Source organism: Anser brachyrhynchus (genome assembly GCF_964034855.1).
Source record: "Anser brachyrhynchus genome assembly, chromosome: 11".
In the NCBI taxonomy this organism is placed as follows: domain Eukaryota; kingdom Metazoa; phylum Chordata; class Aves; order Anseriformes; family Anatidae; genus Anser; species Anser brachyrhynchus.
The window spans coordinates 4,018,150-4,034,573 of NC_137706.1; the positions used below are offsets into that span (position 1 = coordinate 4,018,150).

At 35.8% G+C, this 16,424-nt stretch overlaps 1 protein-coding gene across 16 annotated transcripts in view; it reads left to right on the forward strand.

Annotated features, from left to right (window-relative positions):
• Positions 1-16,424, forward strand: part of TCF12 (transcription factor 12) — a 164,076-nt gene that overhangs the window by 31,545 nt on the left and 116,107 nt on the right. The window contains exon 1 of one of the 16 annotated variants that reach the window (XM_080551782.1): positions 6,048-6,085. The exons of 14 other annotated variants lie outside the window; for them this stretch is intronic. The gene's annotated coding sequence lies outside the window, so the exon portion shown is untranslated. Of the gene's footprint in view, positions 1-6,047; positions 6,086-9,629; positions 10,388-16,424 lie in introns of those variants that run through there. One more of the 16 variants, XM_080551783.1, reaches the window with a different exon arrangement.

A 16,424-nucleotide genomic window follows, 5' to 3' on the forward strand; every position in this document is an offset into this window, starting at 1 on the left:
ATCTGTTGACAAGGAAATTGCACCTTCTGTCTGAGGTTTGCGCCATTTCTAGCACAGTGGCTGCAAGTATTTTTCAGTTTAAGACTTTCAGTTGAAGAAACTGCAAGTGACTTTCACTTTTACTCTTCTTCCAGTGGTGTGGGAGTTGGACACACATTTTAAGCCCACTTGAGAGAAGAAAGTTGTTTTTTCAATACTTTACACTGGCTTCTCAAAACAGCCATAGTGCTGATTAAGGCTCTTATAAAATTTTTCAGAACCTGTGAAGACTCAAATCTCAGTCTATTTCTCCGAGAACTTCAATATTTCTTCTGCTAGCTAGTCTTAAAAATGTTATCTGCCATTTATAACCATTAAGTGTATACCTAGATGCTGCTTCATCGAGTTTTTATCCCCGTATGTGATTTTGTCATGTCAAAGAGAAACAGTAACGTTACAGTAGTTTGACTTAAGGAGCTATTTGAGCAAGTATGCATTAAAAAATTATTTTTATAAATCTTAAATCTCTGCAGTTCCATAACAACTTCACGAGTTTGATCTAGGTCTGCTTACAGAAGACTTCATTTATAAGATAGGATTCCAAGGAAGTTTTTGAAAATCCTAATCCCCTTGAAGATCAGAAATGGCAGAGTGCGTCCTAATATAAGAAGGTACTGAAGTTGTAGGGAAATGGTTTCTCTCACTGCCTATGATGATCCTGGCAGTGACATTGAAATATAATGCTTAGTTTCTTAACTATAATGGTGATTTTTCTAAACTGGTAGACAATTCAAAGTAGTGTGTAGGCTGACACAAACTTGAGGATGCTGCTGTTTTGATATTTGGGATGGTGACAGTCAGCAAACAAAGCTTTGCTCTGAGATAGTTACTCTGTTATTTGATACCCTCACTTCTGCATATGAATAGAGTGACACATTAAATACTCTGATCATGTACTAAAGTAATTCCTTCATGCTCTAAGTAAATAGGCTGAAGAGCACAGAGTTCCTTGGTGCGGGGAGTTCTGCTGATAAGATGTTTTTCAAAGGTTTTGTTATTCAAAGAACCTTTTGTTTTCTTTGTCCCCATAATTGATAATGTGAGTGTTCTGGATTAGTAGATGGATTCCTTGTTTTTAATGCAAAAAATTTCAAACATCCAAGAATATGACTTGTCAGAAGCAGGTTCCTAAACAAATGCTTTGTTAGATCAACCCATTGACCATTACTGCTGGCGTGTGTTGTGTGAGTAATTAGATGGAGTCTGAACTGTTTGTATAACTGACAGCTGGATCCACATACAGTACCTGGATATGTACTGAAGAAGATGAAAACTTGGAGAACCTCAGTGAAAACTGTTTCCCAAAGGGAAGTATTGGCAAACAGGAAGTAATAATCTGTAGCATATCCTAAAAATCAAATAGAATAGCAAACAAATATGAGATAATGAGGTTAAGTATTTAAAAAACAGTGAGTTTGTTGGAGCCTCATTAGAATTTTATTTTTTGGCTTTTTTTAAGAATGTAAGAACTTTCAGTTTCATAAGTTAAAATTGAGTTGTTGTTTCTTCATTCAAGGAGCAACTGCCTCTGAAATGTCTGGGTCAACGTAGTAGAATTACATGTAAGTCAAAGAAACAAATCGTTTTATGTAGCAGGTGTCTTCTGTTCTAGTTTCTTGCTGAAATCAACAGAAAGTTTAGATTAAAACTGTTATCTTGTCTGGTGTGTCTCATACTTTCAGAGGACAGATACAATGATATTAATTCTCATTGTCCTTTTCACTGTGTAGTGTATTAATACATATATTCTTTTACATCTGACTGATTTTCATGTTTTAATAAGAGATTTGAATTGTAGTACAGTATTTTAATTTTTTTTTGAACTATAGTAGACTTAGAATTACTTATCGAAACAATCACAGATACTCTATGTAGGAGTTCTTGACATGAAATTTGTTAAACAGCTGATCACAGTGGTGGATCTTTTCTGCCACAGAAAAACGGTTTACTCAAGTAGTACTCCTGTGATGAAACAGTTATTTTCTTAATTATAGATGGTTTTCATCTGCCTCCACATTACATTAAAGCAAAATCATTCCTGTGCTATTTGTCAGGAGGACAAGGAAGAATATGCGCGTGTGTATAGCACGTTAGATTATTGCCTGTTCAACAGTGTGATCTCCTGGTTCATCCTAAATAGAGAACTTGACGTATGCAGCTTCATTTTTGCTGATACACTTTTAGAATACTGACCTCTACAGGTGGTTCATTCTTCATCTTTATACTACTGGTGACCTTGAATTACTATTATTTCATTTACTTCTCAAATGCAATATATTCTGCAGAGAGATTTTCCTTTCAAATGAGGCTGACACCACCAAAGAAAGAAGAAAAAACTAGTAAAAAGCTACCTAGAGCTGTTGGTTCTTACCTTTACCATATTTCTTGTCAATAGTATATTCTGTCTTTCCAAACTTTTCAGGGCTGCAGCCATACTTGTGATCGCTCATTTCAGGCACAGCATTAAACTTCAATGCATTTTGTAATTTAAGGATGTTTATGAAGTTGATTTCTACATTTGTTTTTGAAACTTCCATTGTTTCAATAAATCCTGTCAGTGGAAACGTTGTTCTATATTCTTTTAGTATGTTTTTAGGATGAACTACTTGTACCTGTGCTATGAGCTGGTTGATATGATTTAGTTTGGAACTCTCGGCTGCTGTTAACAATTGAGCTACTCAGACCTGCTGTGAACTGGCTGCAGTCTGGAAGCTTAACTGAGTTAAGATTGCTGCAGTTACAGACTAATTTTGGAGCTGTTTTGAAAATGGCTGCCTGAGTGATTATTCTTGTGTAAAAAAATGACATGTAATAAGTACAATGTTATATTTGTAGGATTTTTCTTAGACCAAATATTGAGTCTGAATATACCTGTTTGAGGGAGAGATGTGTCCTTCTATATTTTTTTTGATTTTCCGTTCAGTAGTAAATTCGTTAGTAGGATTTAGAAAAACTCTTGTAAGCCTCATATTAGAATGAGGGGTGTGGGTATAAAAAAGATATAGTTGAGTCTTATTTGAAAACAAGTTAAGCACAGCACTAGATCAGTACAGGCATCACATCAGATTCTTCTGTTATTTGTGGCTAGCATTGTAGATGGCATTACTCTGGATTTAATCAAGTGCAGTGAGTATAGAATTTAGTCTTCAAATGTATTTCATTGCTAATGGAAAAGAAGATGAAGTAGCTTAGCTTCATCTATATTATCAGAATCTTTTGTGAACTGCTAAACTCTGGTTTTACAATGAAAGAGTTAAGAAGCTGTTTGATTGAAATCCTGTAGGAATAGGATGCATTGGTGTCTTCAAGTTTAAAGAAGTCTTAAAAACTGAACTAGGCCTGGGACAATTTAGAAGCTTCACAGATTTTGAGAGGTCCCACCATGTATGATATTTTGGTTCACTTTGAACTCTTTTAACAGAAAGGAGGTATAGATTATTTCTCCATGCTGTCTTTTATATGTTGTTCTGTAGTCTTTTAGATACAATATTTCATGGTATTTTTTTTCAACTTGTTTCTCCCATAATGGGTTCAGCATTAAGATATTGTTATACTTTTTTTTAATCCTTTAGGAAAATGAAAACTATGCTAAAGAGATCTTTTGGACTGAAACATATTCAGTGTTATGGTTTCTTGGTAATTGATTAAGGGTTAATATTCAAGGCTTAAACAAGGGTGTTTAAAAATTCGGTGAAGTTGAAAAGGTAAATGGATGCAGCTTGAAACTCAGTTCTTGCATTTTAAAGTAAAACCAACCCAAGGAATTAAAATCCTGAAGGCAATCTGTATTCTGTAATACTGAAGTTGATATTATAATCAGCAATACACTTTTTTTTTTTAAGTCTAAATTGCATATATACACACCTGAGTGTGATGTACGTCTACTTCCTTTTAAGCTTTATATCTTAAGATATATGTAGTGAAGTAGAGAATAATTGCTACTGAAGTTTTTTGTACTTGAGTTTTTCTATTCAGTTCACATGCATCCTGCCCAGTGCCTCAATGTGCATTTGGTTAATTTGCTGGGCTTTCATATCACTTTTGAAAACTCTATAAAGTACTTATGAACATGTTGAAGCGGCTCTCTGAGGGAAATCCTTGGTAGGTCTGTGGAAAGGCACAAAAGGACATGAACATAGTCTAGACCTTCAGTTATGTGTCTGTCACTTCACATCCGTTTGCATTAACGTGAAGAGTTTAGTTATGAATTCACTTCATTTTACAAGTATTCCTTCATTTTCTTAAAAGTATGAGCCTGCTTCTTCTGAAGGAATATGCTCTGCATGCTTAGTTCATGAGAACTTTTTTCAAAGCTGTGTATGATATTTATTCTGAATTGCCTTGTTTATTATGTGAGTGAATCTTCAGAATGCTATCTAGCAAGTCAGTGTTTTTTTCTGAAATTATGTCAGTAATTCTTCAAACATAAACTGTGTGGAGAGACACTTGATGCCTTTAGAACCCTCAAATAATGGAGTCTATAAAAAACAATTTTTAAAGGTAATAATGTTCTTTGTGATTGGAATACAATAAATTCCTTCCCAGATACAAAGTCATGGTTGTCCCTTTCAAAAGGCACAAGCTGTTTTTTCATTACGGATATTTTGAGTATTAAAGAGAAACTGAATAGTCTGTCTTCTGTAAAAATATTTGACAATCCTTAAAAATGGTCATGTTTTATTTTCACTGGCTTAGCGAAAGCTGAGCACTTAAAACAGATTTTATTGTATTGTTGGAGTATGCAAAAGTTAAGTACAAAGTGAAGTGAAGTCTGAAAGTTGTTGTCAGACATAAAACATAAGCAGTAACATAAAGAGAACTGAGCGCATGATTTAAGGCCAAGAAAACTTAAACTTGAAGCCACCACCTGGAGAGGTGATGTTTTCAATTGGCTTGTTTTGGCAGTACTTAGGTCATAAAACACAAAAGAGAAAATGGGCTATAATAATTCATAAATACCACTTGTTTGGTACGTGGAGCCCGAGACTTGTTTTGGCTGAAATTAACAAAGTACTTAAATTTTTGAATGAAGTGCTTTTTTTTTTTTTTGTCTTTAATTGCAGAGAAAACGGAAGGAAAATTCCTGGTTTTGGTTGCTATTTACCCTGAAGTAACTTACTCTTCCTCTAAATTTTGGCAAAAATTCTAGTGAAAGAACAGAGAAGTACGAGAGTGAGTGTTCTGGTGATGGTGAACCTTCGGGTAGTCTGTTTGTTCCCTACCACTGAGCAGTTCTATAACCTTTATTAAAAAAAAAAAAAATCCTAAAAATATCAGACGTTTGATATAATTCACATGTGCACTTGGTTATTTTCTGACACACTATCCACTGGTGTGGTAAGAATGGCCTGATAAAGCCAGCAGTCCTGAAGTAGAATATTATGCATCACTCCACAGTGAGGTCTTGCCCCTGCCCCCCACTCCCAAGCAATCACTCAGGTTTCAGATAGGTTTCAAGTCAGTTTAGTCAGTCTCCCATTAGCAAATGCTGAAAGAAGTGAAGGGCTTACTTCCCTGGCCCTTCCCGCAACCCTGACTTTGGCCTTGCGTCACTCTTGTGCTCTCTCCCCTTCTTTTCTGCCAGCTCTGGTATTCTTCTGGCCCTGTGGTGAGATACTTCTGTGAGCTAATCCAGCCAGAAACTAACCAGGTTTGTTTTTCATGGTTCTGTTTTCTCCTAGCTTCTTTCTGAACCTACCATTGATACCAGTATGGGGACGGAAGAAACATATCCAGGGATATGGGCAGTGGGGACAGCGAAGTGTTAAGGGAAGCAGCATGGCCTACTTTGGGTGGCAGCCAGCCCTTAGCTGTTAGTAAGACAGGCTTGTGTTTGCATACATAAAACTTGACTCATAAGCTGTTGTTTGGCAATGGTTCCTCTATCAAAATCCCTTGTGAGAAGTTGGTAAATGTTACTGTTTGAAGGCTTACTTTGCATGAGGAGTTTTTGTATTAATATTAGTTGCACATTGGCTAACAGCTCTGGTTGGAAGCTGTGTTTAGAAGACTGATGGTTACCTGCTTTCTGCAGTGCTGAGGAATTGTAGGTTTTTTAATATCCTTTCAGTTCTTATTCTTGCTTACCTGTAGTATTAAACTGTATAGTATTTGTCTTAATTTTAATGTAAAACCATTTTTTCTGTGTTCTCATTAAATATCCCTAGAAATCTGGTTTTAATTTTGAGGTGCAAGCTTTATAGGAATGAAATTGTGAGAATGTTTTATGGCTTCATAGAATGAAAGGCTTCAAAACATTCTGGGAGGAGAAATTTAGGAAAATAATTGGTTATTGATTGCTACTTGTGGCTTGACTAGAGAATATGCAAGTTAATGTTTATGTAATGTTTAATGTAATAACCTTAGGAAGGATAATTACCTAATAAGGTAAGGATGCTTTTCACCACAGAAAGGCTGTCTTCTGCATTTTGTTGGCTTTCAGCATTTTTCAGCTATAACCTACAGAACTGCTGTAACAGCATACTTTGAGAAGCTGCAGCAAATTTTTTGTTTATTCCAAGTGCAACTTGTCCTCATTTAAAAAAAAAAAAAAGGGGGGGGGGCATTGACTACATTCTGTTAACAATAACAGGTATGTAAGTTCCAGGTGTAGTGTTAGAAAGATAAGCCAATTAAAAATTGGGTTATTTGAATATAAATTCCAGTTCTAACTTTTCCGTTGAAGTTCTGCTTCTAAAGCGTGTATGGTTTCTGAAGTGCATTTTATTAACACTATTTCAGCTCATATAAAACTTGTTCCAAGAAAAGCATCGAAAACTCTCATTTCTGTAGAAAGTATGATATTTAGGATTTAAGCAATGAAGAAATGCTGCACAGTCCAGCTGATCTATGGAGTATTGAATGAAAAGCTACAAGGAGAAATAGAAAGAAGAGTAGTCAAGTCTTCAAAATGGCAAAAAAAATGTGTCTTTTGGGTAAGAACTCAAGTTAGAGAAATCTCCTTCTCTTTGCTAGAAACTTGAGGTATTTCTCGAATCAGATCTCATCAGATTTAGTAGTTATTTTTGGGATAGAAAAGTAAGTTATTTTTGTAGCTAGAGTGATAATACATTGTTGAGTTCAGGATATGTGGGTGTTTCTTCTAACTAACAATGTTAAATTGTTGTAATTACTCTTAGACATTTAAATACCACAGTGCTGAGCAGGGAGTTCTGACTCTTCTAGAGTTGTTACTTCTGTGTTACTGATCCTCTAAAGGTGTAATTTTGTTTTCAGAAGGTAATCTTTTCAGACTTAAATGCTGTAGCAATGTGGATATATTAGTAGAAAAATGTTAAAACTTGTATGATCCTGAAGTACAGCAGAAATTAGTAGGTTGCTTAAATACCTGTTAGTTATGAAGGAAGAAACCAGTGAATGCAAGTATCAGGCAACTTACTACTGAGGCGATTCATCTTTGTTAAATGGGAGGAACAGAGTTTTAATAAAAGGAGCTAGTGAAATCACACAATGAATGGAAACAAATGTTTTCAGGGATTGAAGGTAACGATGCTCCCTCAGACATTTCAGTTGCTGAAGTACTGCTATGTACTGGTGCAAGGCCCGTTAACATCAGAGAGCAATCATCTTTCCAGTTCGTCTGTTGATGTAGGAGACTGCACTGCATCACATCAGCTTTCTATCATTGTGGGCATGCCATCATTTAATGCCACTCATATTAAGGGAGCTGTCAACACAAAGCCTGCCTGCCTGACTCAGCAGGCAGCTAACAGCCCAAGCAGCAAGGAGCTTGAATTGGCAAATATTTGGGCAGATATAATGATATCTGTGAAATTTCAAGACAGATTTATCTCTCTCCTTTGATGGATAACATTACATTTTCTTACCTTGAGAATGTGTCTCAAAAAAAGCAATAAAATCCCTGTCAAACAAGTTGGAAGAAATGTATATTTCTATATTGTGGTAAGAAAAAGTGGTGGGGTTTTTAGTTTGTTTAGTTGATTGTCTGAGGGCCCTGCTGGCAGCACAGGCTGTGCCAGATCTTCATAGTTGGTTCAGACTGGAACCTGACTGACTTTTGGAAGTAACCGAATTATTTAGAATTGTTGGCTTCGAGCCTCTGTGAAAGGAGAACGTTTGGCAAGAGTTCGACTGCATTCCAGGTAGCTTAAGGAGGAGGAAGTACTAGTACAAGATCCATACTGGAAGAAAGTAATATTGGATACTGATAGGGCAGCGCTGACTTCATCAGCTAAAGTTTTGGACTGTATAAATGTAGGAAGAGAGGACTTTTGAAAGCTTTTAATAGCTTACTTTAAGCCTTTTTTTTTTTTCTTCTCCATGCCTGAAATAGTAGACAGAAGCAGCCACATTTTGTTCAGGCAGATCTGTTTGCTGTGGTAATAGATGCTATTATCAAGCACCCATCAGGACTTCATTGTGCTGCAGGGCCAACAGTGAAGTCCTAACCTTGCAAAAGCTTCTTTCTTAGATAAAAAAAAAAAAAATCTTGATTTTCTTTTTGTTTTGTGAAAAAGAAGGGTGCTAAATGAGCCTATATTTGCTCTATGATCCAATATTTTTCCTTTTGTTTGTTCACATGTGTTGTAGAGCTAGTCTACCACTTCGCTGGCTTAGGTGAGCAGATATGTGCAGTGCTTGTATTTATCCATTAGCCTTTCTTCACTGTTTAAATACTGAACAGCTAAACTTTGTTTTTAGAGTTACAAGATGATGATTAATGCTGACATGTTCGTATAATAGAAAGTACTTCCCAGATGAGTTGTCAGAAACAGAATTCTGTTAGGAAGATTCAGTACTGAACCTAGGTTCAGACAGCCTCTGCTACATAACTTCTCTTTTGTTCAGTAACGAGAGTTAAGCCCTCTCTGAGAGTGAGTCTGTTAGATGTGCTCTTCAGAGCAAATAGTTGTAATAAATGTTATAAATGTTCTTTTTAATATATGCCTATCTGAGGTAAATATGAAAACCTCTTTAATTTCTTTGTGTTCTGCTTGTTCTGTTGTATGAAAAGCTGAAGGTGTTAGCATGCTGCTTCGTTCAGTATAAGATGCTGTGCTGCTGTTAATAGACGGTCTTCAGATCACAGAAGTTTTGGATAGCATAAGAACTTAGATAAAAATACTATGTACCTTAGTAAAGTATAAGTTTTCCTCCACGTGCTTTTAGGAAAAGGGCTTGGTTTAGATCTTCTAAAGATCAGACCCGGACTTCTGTGATCGTGACTGCATGTCTGTAAATATTTTAAATCATAGAAGTGTAAATGTGGGATTGTGTTGGCCTCTTCTTTGTGGTACTATATTCTATACCTGTCATTTTACTTAAAGCTCAAAATACTGAATCTCTAAGGTGAAAATGTTTTGTCTGATATATTTCATTTGGTTCATGTACATGAACTAGGAAATTGAAAGCATGCTATTTTGTACAAATGTGATTATTTTTCAGCATGGCTTTTCCTTTGCTCTTAAATTGTTTTTTCTTTTTTCCTTCAAACATTTGATTGTTAATTAATGCATTATTGATCTTCTAAATATCAGCAGATCACTTCTAATTTGTTGCAATTGGATAATTTAAATTGTATTTTAATTGTGCTTTTTTAAAAATGTGTGACAATAATCTACAGTGTGAAAGGATACTGACCTCAGGTTGATCTTAGTTTGTACCACTCCAAGAACAGCGCCTTTGCTCTTTGTTTTCATGATTTAGTCTGTTTACTGATACGTTTTCAAGAGGATCAGTTTGCTGGATGCTGTGTGATAGAGTGAATGACTGAACATACTTTTTCTTAACGTTTTTAGACTTAATTTTAGAAAAGCTGTCACACTTGGAGTTCTCTCTTTGCATATTAGAATTAGCATCTCAGTTGTACACTGGGCAACTTAGATTGTTTTATACTCTGTTACTCCAATTGGCAGTTTTGGGAAATGTTGTAACGCGAACGGTAACAGTAGCTGCTGACTGTGAGACTATATTTGAGTATTTTTGGCCTGGTGTGCTCGATCTTGTGACACTGGCCATGATTTGTTTTGTATATAAATACATATATTTTAAAGGGTGTGTGGTTATATAAAGCTGTTGAGACATAACTGAAGTAACCACAGGCAAATTTGCCAGTAGAATAGATTATTCTGGTAGCTAGTATCTGAAGACAGACTTGCTTGTTGGAGCTGTTCAATCTGCTACTGCATGGTTCAATACAGGGAGGAGAATAAGCAGCGTGATGCAATTTAATAGCAGTTTAACTATGTATGTGTTTGCTGTGAGCTCTGGCTTGTATCCCTGCTAAAAGCTTGATCTCTGAGCTCGTTTGCTTTGTTCACGTTTGCAACCAGGGAAGTTTCAAAACATAGTCTGTGTGCACACACAGGTAACTATTATTTATATACAGGATATAATCTGTAAATAACAGCATTTTTATTTTTCTTTCAGAAATTTAGGCTTAAATTGGATGGAGGAATTGTGTTAAGGCTTGTTGTAATGGTGTTGATGGTAATACTTATTCTCACAGGCAAAGATTAGCTTCACTCCTTAGTTCTCCAGGTACCTCTAGGGCTTCGTAAAGAAATTGCATTTTTTTCTCTCTAGTTTAAATGCTGTTATTTGTAGTTTTTCCTACTAGCTTGTGTTTGTACTGTTTGAGTAAACATAAATAACAAATGTTTTATTTACATTGTATTACATACTCTATAAATATGCTCTCCTCTTTGAACTGAACCTGATTGATTTTTTTATTTTTTTTTTTTCTGGTAAGAAGGGTGTAGCAGTATGCCACTTTCTGTCATAGGACAGTTTGGGTGGGAAATGCCAATTCCAATTCTGTCTTGAGCAGGCTGTGTTGTATTTGAAGTGTCTAGGCTATGTCAGGGCATTTGGTTTGTTCAATGACTTGATTTAGAGTCTAGGAAGTGAACAATATAAAGAAAGAAAAGTAGACAACAAATGATATTTCTTTGAGAGTGCTGCTACTACAGGAATTAATAACCTAATGTTCTTCTATATAGAGAACACATGGGCATTATTACAAGGAATGAATAGAATTGTTTGTGAAATTAAGTTAAAAGTAGTAATTGCTTTTTTCTTTTATATCCTATATCAAATTATATTAGGTAATGAGTGGAGGGAAAAACAAAAACATACTTGATAGTTAGACAGGAGCTGTATTGCTGGTACCAACTTACAATTTTAATAGACATTGTTAAAATCAAGCTTTACACCGGTTTTTAGAACCAGATTTTTTTTACCAATTTATTCTGACTTTATACAGTATTGTGTTGTTAGCAAAAGTTGAAATGTACACTGTGACTTTTCTTCTGACCTGAGAATATACCATTCTTGCAAATTTTCTATACGAAAGTACATATTTTTTAAACAGTTTTCCATAAAGAGAATTCAAGTTGCTGATAGTTTTGAGGTTACAACTCATTTTTAACACCTGTCAATACTACTTTTGGTCCAAGCTTTGGTTATTACCCAGGCAAGTTGTATACTTGCTGTATGTTACTTCTATTTAATTAACTTTGTTCTAAAGTTTTAATTGTGGTTGCTTATTCTGGGGATGGAAATTAACTTTATGTAGACTTTCCTACCTCTTACTCCTAAAATTATTTCCACAGTAACTTGCATAGCAGGAGCTTTTTCTTTGCTGTGTAAGGTAATCATATGCTCTTGGATTCTTCAGGATAAACAATGTTTCAAGCATGCAAATCAATTTATTTACTACTGTTCATGATTACTGTTATTATTTGAAATTGATCTTACAAACTGATCTTTGCAAATAAAAATAATCAAATGGAAGCTAATATTTTATGGGTCATAATTAAGATATGTGATGCCGATTCAGGGTAGCATCAATCTCTGTAGTGCCTCAATGTGCTTTTGAATTTCTGTCATTAAACGCTGGTAGCAAACAACCTTTACTCTCACGCTTGTAAACCTGACTGGGCAGGTAGGTTAGGATATTGAAGCAGTTAAGCATAGGAGAACCTCACTTTTAGACCACAAAATGAATTAGGTGTTGAACCTCAGACTCTATGGTTCAGTACAGGGGGGTCATGCATCATAAAATGATCCCAGGAAGTTTCCAAAAGGAATTGCGGAGTCTAGAGTTTGTACCAGCTGATTTTGGTTCAAGATTCAAGGTAGTTTTTACCCTAACTTACTCACACCACTTCATCATCTCCGGAACAGAAGGTACAAAAAGGGATACTTTGGTACTACCCCCACAGGTGCTTTAATAAGTAGAAATACTGGTTATTGCGTTACCAATGGGAAAACTTCCTTTTTGATTTGAAGGGATGGAGAGAACTCCAGGATCTGATCAGGAAAATCACACTTGGATCAAAACAAATCAATCAAAATAAAGCTCTTATATTCAGAGCACAAGTCAATTTTGAGATAGATATTTTAGCACCCCTCTGGCTGACTTAGAAGGCTGGAATTGTTTGAAACTCTTTGTAAAGGGTGGGACTGACTCAGTGTACCGTAATAGGATCTCCTCCGTTTTTCTCCAAGAACTGTCAGTGAGAAGGAGTACTGAAGTCCACTTAAATTGGGGTGTTCTGTTTAGCTTTCAGTTATCATTGGATCACCTCTGATCATTACAGATTGAGATTTGAAGTTTCTCATGAATATATTTTCGTGCTTGAAATGCTTCCCCTTGCCTTTCCTTTTTGGCGTGGGGGGTATAGAGAAAGCTCTGTAGTGTTTGAAATGAAAGTGTTCTGCCTTCTACCTAATTAGTGTTGCATCTGAATTTATCGAAATGACACTTAAGTATCTATGCTGCTCTTAGCTTGCCTATGTTTCATTTCTCCTCTCAATTTGATTAATGCCCTTAGCTTTGTTTATTTTAAGACCACCAAATGACATGTATTGTCAAAGCTGCTTTTGTTTTTAAGTAATTTTTGTGGCAATATGTGGAAATGTATTTTCTTTACTTGTTTATCTGACTTACGAAGTCTAAGTGCTTTCTTAAAATAATAAAGTCATTTATATTCTATTAAAAATATTAAGTCTACCATAAAATGAGAAATGTTTTCTACTTGGGATCAACAAGAAGAGGCTAAGAGGCTGAGAACCACTCTAACCTATTGAAACTTAAAATTTTTAATTGAGATTGCTTTGACAAAGGAAAACTGACTTCTCTTTGTGTCCTCTTACCAGAGTCTAAAATTACATTTCAGGTCATAATTTGTATCATACTTCACAATAGACTGGTGCAATATGGGGTCTAATAGTAGATCGGTTTGCTTGGGTGTCTAAGATGCAAAATACAATCTGCTTTTACAGTTTGTGCTCTAGGTATTTTTGCAATTGATTTCAGTTGCTGAGTCTGATCTGGAGGAATATCATTACTGTGAAACAAAATTGGATAAAGAAGCTATAAAAGATAGAAAATCATACCTTGAGTACCTAGTATAACAATCTACAATGTGATTTTTTTTGGGTCAAATCATTTTTTGAGCAACATCGTAGCAGATGGTAACCCTTTAAAGAATATTATCTTGCTTACACATACATTAGAGCTTGAGTCTCTTGAAATAAGTTTAAATATGGTCGTCTTTGTCTTAAACCAGCAAGAACACCAACTTTCATTTCAGTTTATTTGTAAAATCAATTTTTTTATTAAATGAATGTTTGGACCTGTTTCTTCAGTATGAATACATACGTTGAAAAAGCCTGTTGTGTTACTACTTCAACTTCTCTTCTAAAAGAGCTTGAAATGCTCACACTGCCATCTTAACAGTGACATTAACCAAAACCTTAAAATATTTTTAGAGTTCAATTTATAAAGCTGGAGTGTATTCTTGCACCTGTTTGGCCTGGTCTTGCTGAGGTGACCAAGGAACATGCAGCCTTTCCTGGGGCCCAGGCTGCACTTGCAGGTTGCAGAGCTGCAGAGACCACTTCTGGGCAACTGAGGGCAGGGGAGGCGTTCTGCCCCCTTGCCCTGGAGCAGAGGTAGAGCATGAAACGGAATTGCTTTGTGAGCCAGAACCAGGCCACCAACTGCCGGCTGAATCATCCGGAGCAACTACAAAAATCACTGAATTATGCCCTAGTTAAATTATGGCATATCTGCTACAGCAGTAACTGATTTTGGTTGAAGACTATGAAATCAGCACGAGTCATTTTCAGTGCCTTACTATCCTCACTGCCTAGTGCTCTTTAAAGAGAAAAAAAAAAGAGGAAGGGGTAGAACCTTGTTATACTTCTGCTTGCTGGACTGCATATATCTGCATTATATATATATATCTGTGTTATTAGGCCTTTACAACAGACAATTGTTGAATTTCCCCCTTCTTTGGATTACGTAAACAGATAGAGATACTGGAGCATTTCCATGTGTGACACATTTTTCAGTGCTCTCTGAACACTTACTTACATCTTTTCTGAACCTGCTAACATCCTTGATGAATTAGTAGATGCTGGGATTGGTCACCAGGTTTCCTCGTGGCAGGGGTTCTACAAAGGTGATGGTCTGCCCAGTTTGGCTCTGTCTTGGGTTTCCCAGGAAAATGCTTGAGCCCTTTCAACGGCACCATTCCTTTGAGACATGTAGAATTGATATTACCAAGGGTGATTCCCACATTCTTTTGGGGATTACTGCTCCTATTTTATATCCTCTGTATTTTCCTTCCCACCGCAATCTGGAAGGTTTATCTTACACTTCTGGTTCATTCATGCATAACTACCTTTGGCTATATTGAAGTATGCAGTATTGTTAGTTTATACCCAGCCTGCTAGAGTTTATATGGGTCTCTGACTCTTGCAGCATATGACATTTTTTTCTTGTCTATATCATCAGTGGGAAAAAAATACTGTAAAAAGCAGAACAGGTTCCTTAAGCACCAGCATAAATATGTATCTGATTTCCTGGCTGGGAATTCTTGGGTAGCCAGTTCTTAATTCGTTTGGCATGTGCTATTTTGCCTGGGGGGCCAGTGGGCAGCAGGGGTATCATTCCAAGTGAAATCAAAACATCTCGTAGCAGGAAGTCACAGCGTATGTGTTCTCTGTGCGGTATATAAAATTCTTCCATGCAATCTTCAAGGAGGTTTAAAGTGAGAATGTGTATACCTCACATGCAAATTCTTATTAAACAGTTGATCTAGATGTAAGTCTACTTTTGGCTTTTAGAAAAAGAAAAAATGACCCATGAAAAAATAGGAAAAAACCACTGGTTTAAAAAAAAGTTTTGATACTCCTGACTACTCTAGCTAACTGTACAGGCTTTTTTTAGAAAACAGAATTCTGTGAAGAATTTAGAACATAATTTTCCTCTCAATCTTAAAATGTTATATTTTTGTTTTAGAGATGTTTGTTTAAACAATCTATATGCATACTTCAAATGGTAGAATGAAAATAGGGGAATTTTTAGCTGTGCATATGCTAATTAGCAGAACCTTAACATAAGTCCTTGTGTCTCACTGACACAAGTTTTTAATTTTTAAGTGAGTAACATGTTTTACTGATTCGGGTTCACGCATCTAAACACTCCATGCATAACCGTTATCTACTGACTTGTTTCCTGTATAGATTATTATTATGTACTGTCTTAAACTTTCACACTTCTTGTGACAGTAAGATTTTTTTTTTTCTCCTACTATATGTCTTCTGCAACTGAAGCTTGTTGTGATAATCATAGGATTACTAGTGCTGTTGTTTCTGGCAGAGAAGAGTCACTTGTGCCAAAAGATTACTTTCGCCTTTGTCACTGCCTGCCACGACTTTTTACTCAGCTCCTGGATCAATTACAATAAAACAACAACAATGCCGTCAGCTGCAAAATGCAGCAAACTTCCACAAACTGTTGGCTCAGTATAGGGAAATTTTTGCATTTACAAAGAGCATTCTCCAGCCTTGAGGGTTCTTCCTGCAGTACAGGAAAGGAGTCCGTAGTTTTCATCTGGGTGATTGGACTGTACTTTCAGTTGAACATGCTTTCTGCAGGCTGTCTTTGTTAAAACAGTATTTTATAACTTCATAAAACATGTTCCTTAAGAAAATAATGATTAGAATACTATCACTGCATAAGTAGCTACTTAAATATCAGCTTGTATTTTCTTGCATTTTATTTTGTAATGTGACCAGACTGAGATACATTAGCGAAAACTAATTTGCAATATAAAGTTGGACTTCAAGAATGATGGTGTGGAGTAACTTGCACTTAAGTCTTATTTCTAAATTGTGGTGCTATAAAGCTTCATGATTTATACCATATATCCCATTAGGCATTTATGCTATATTATCAGAACCCTTTATAGGATAAGTCTGATTGAGAGGGGAAAAAGAAAAAGTAATTAGTTGCGTTTTGTAGGCGAAAGTGCATTTAGGATGGAATTGTTCCTTCCTTCAAAAATAAGAAGTCTTGTGCGCTCTCTCTATATGATCAGTGATGTAAT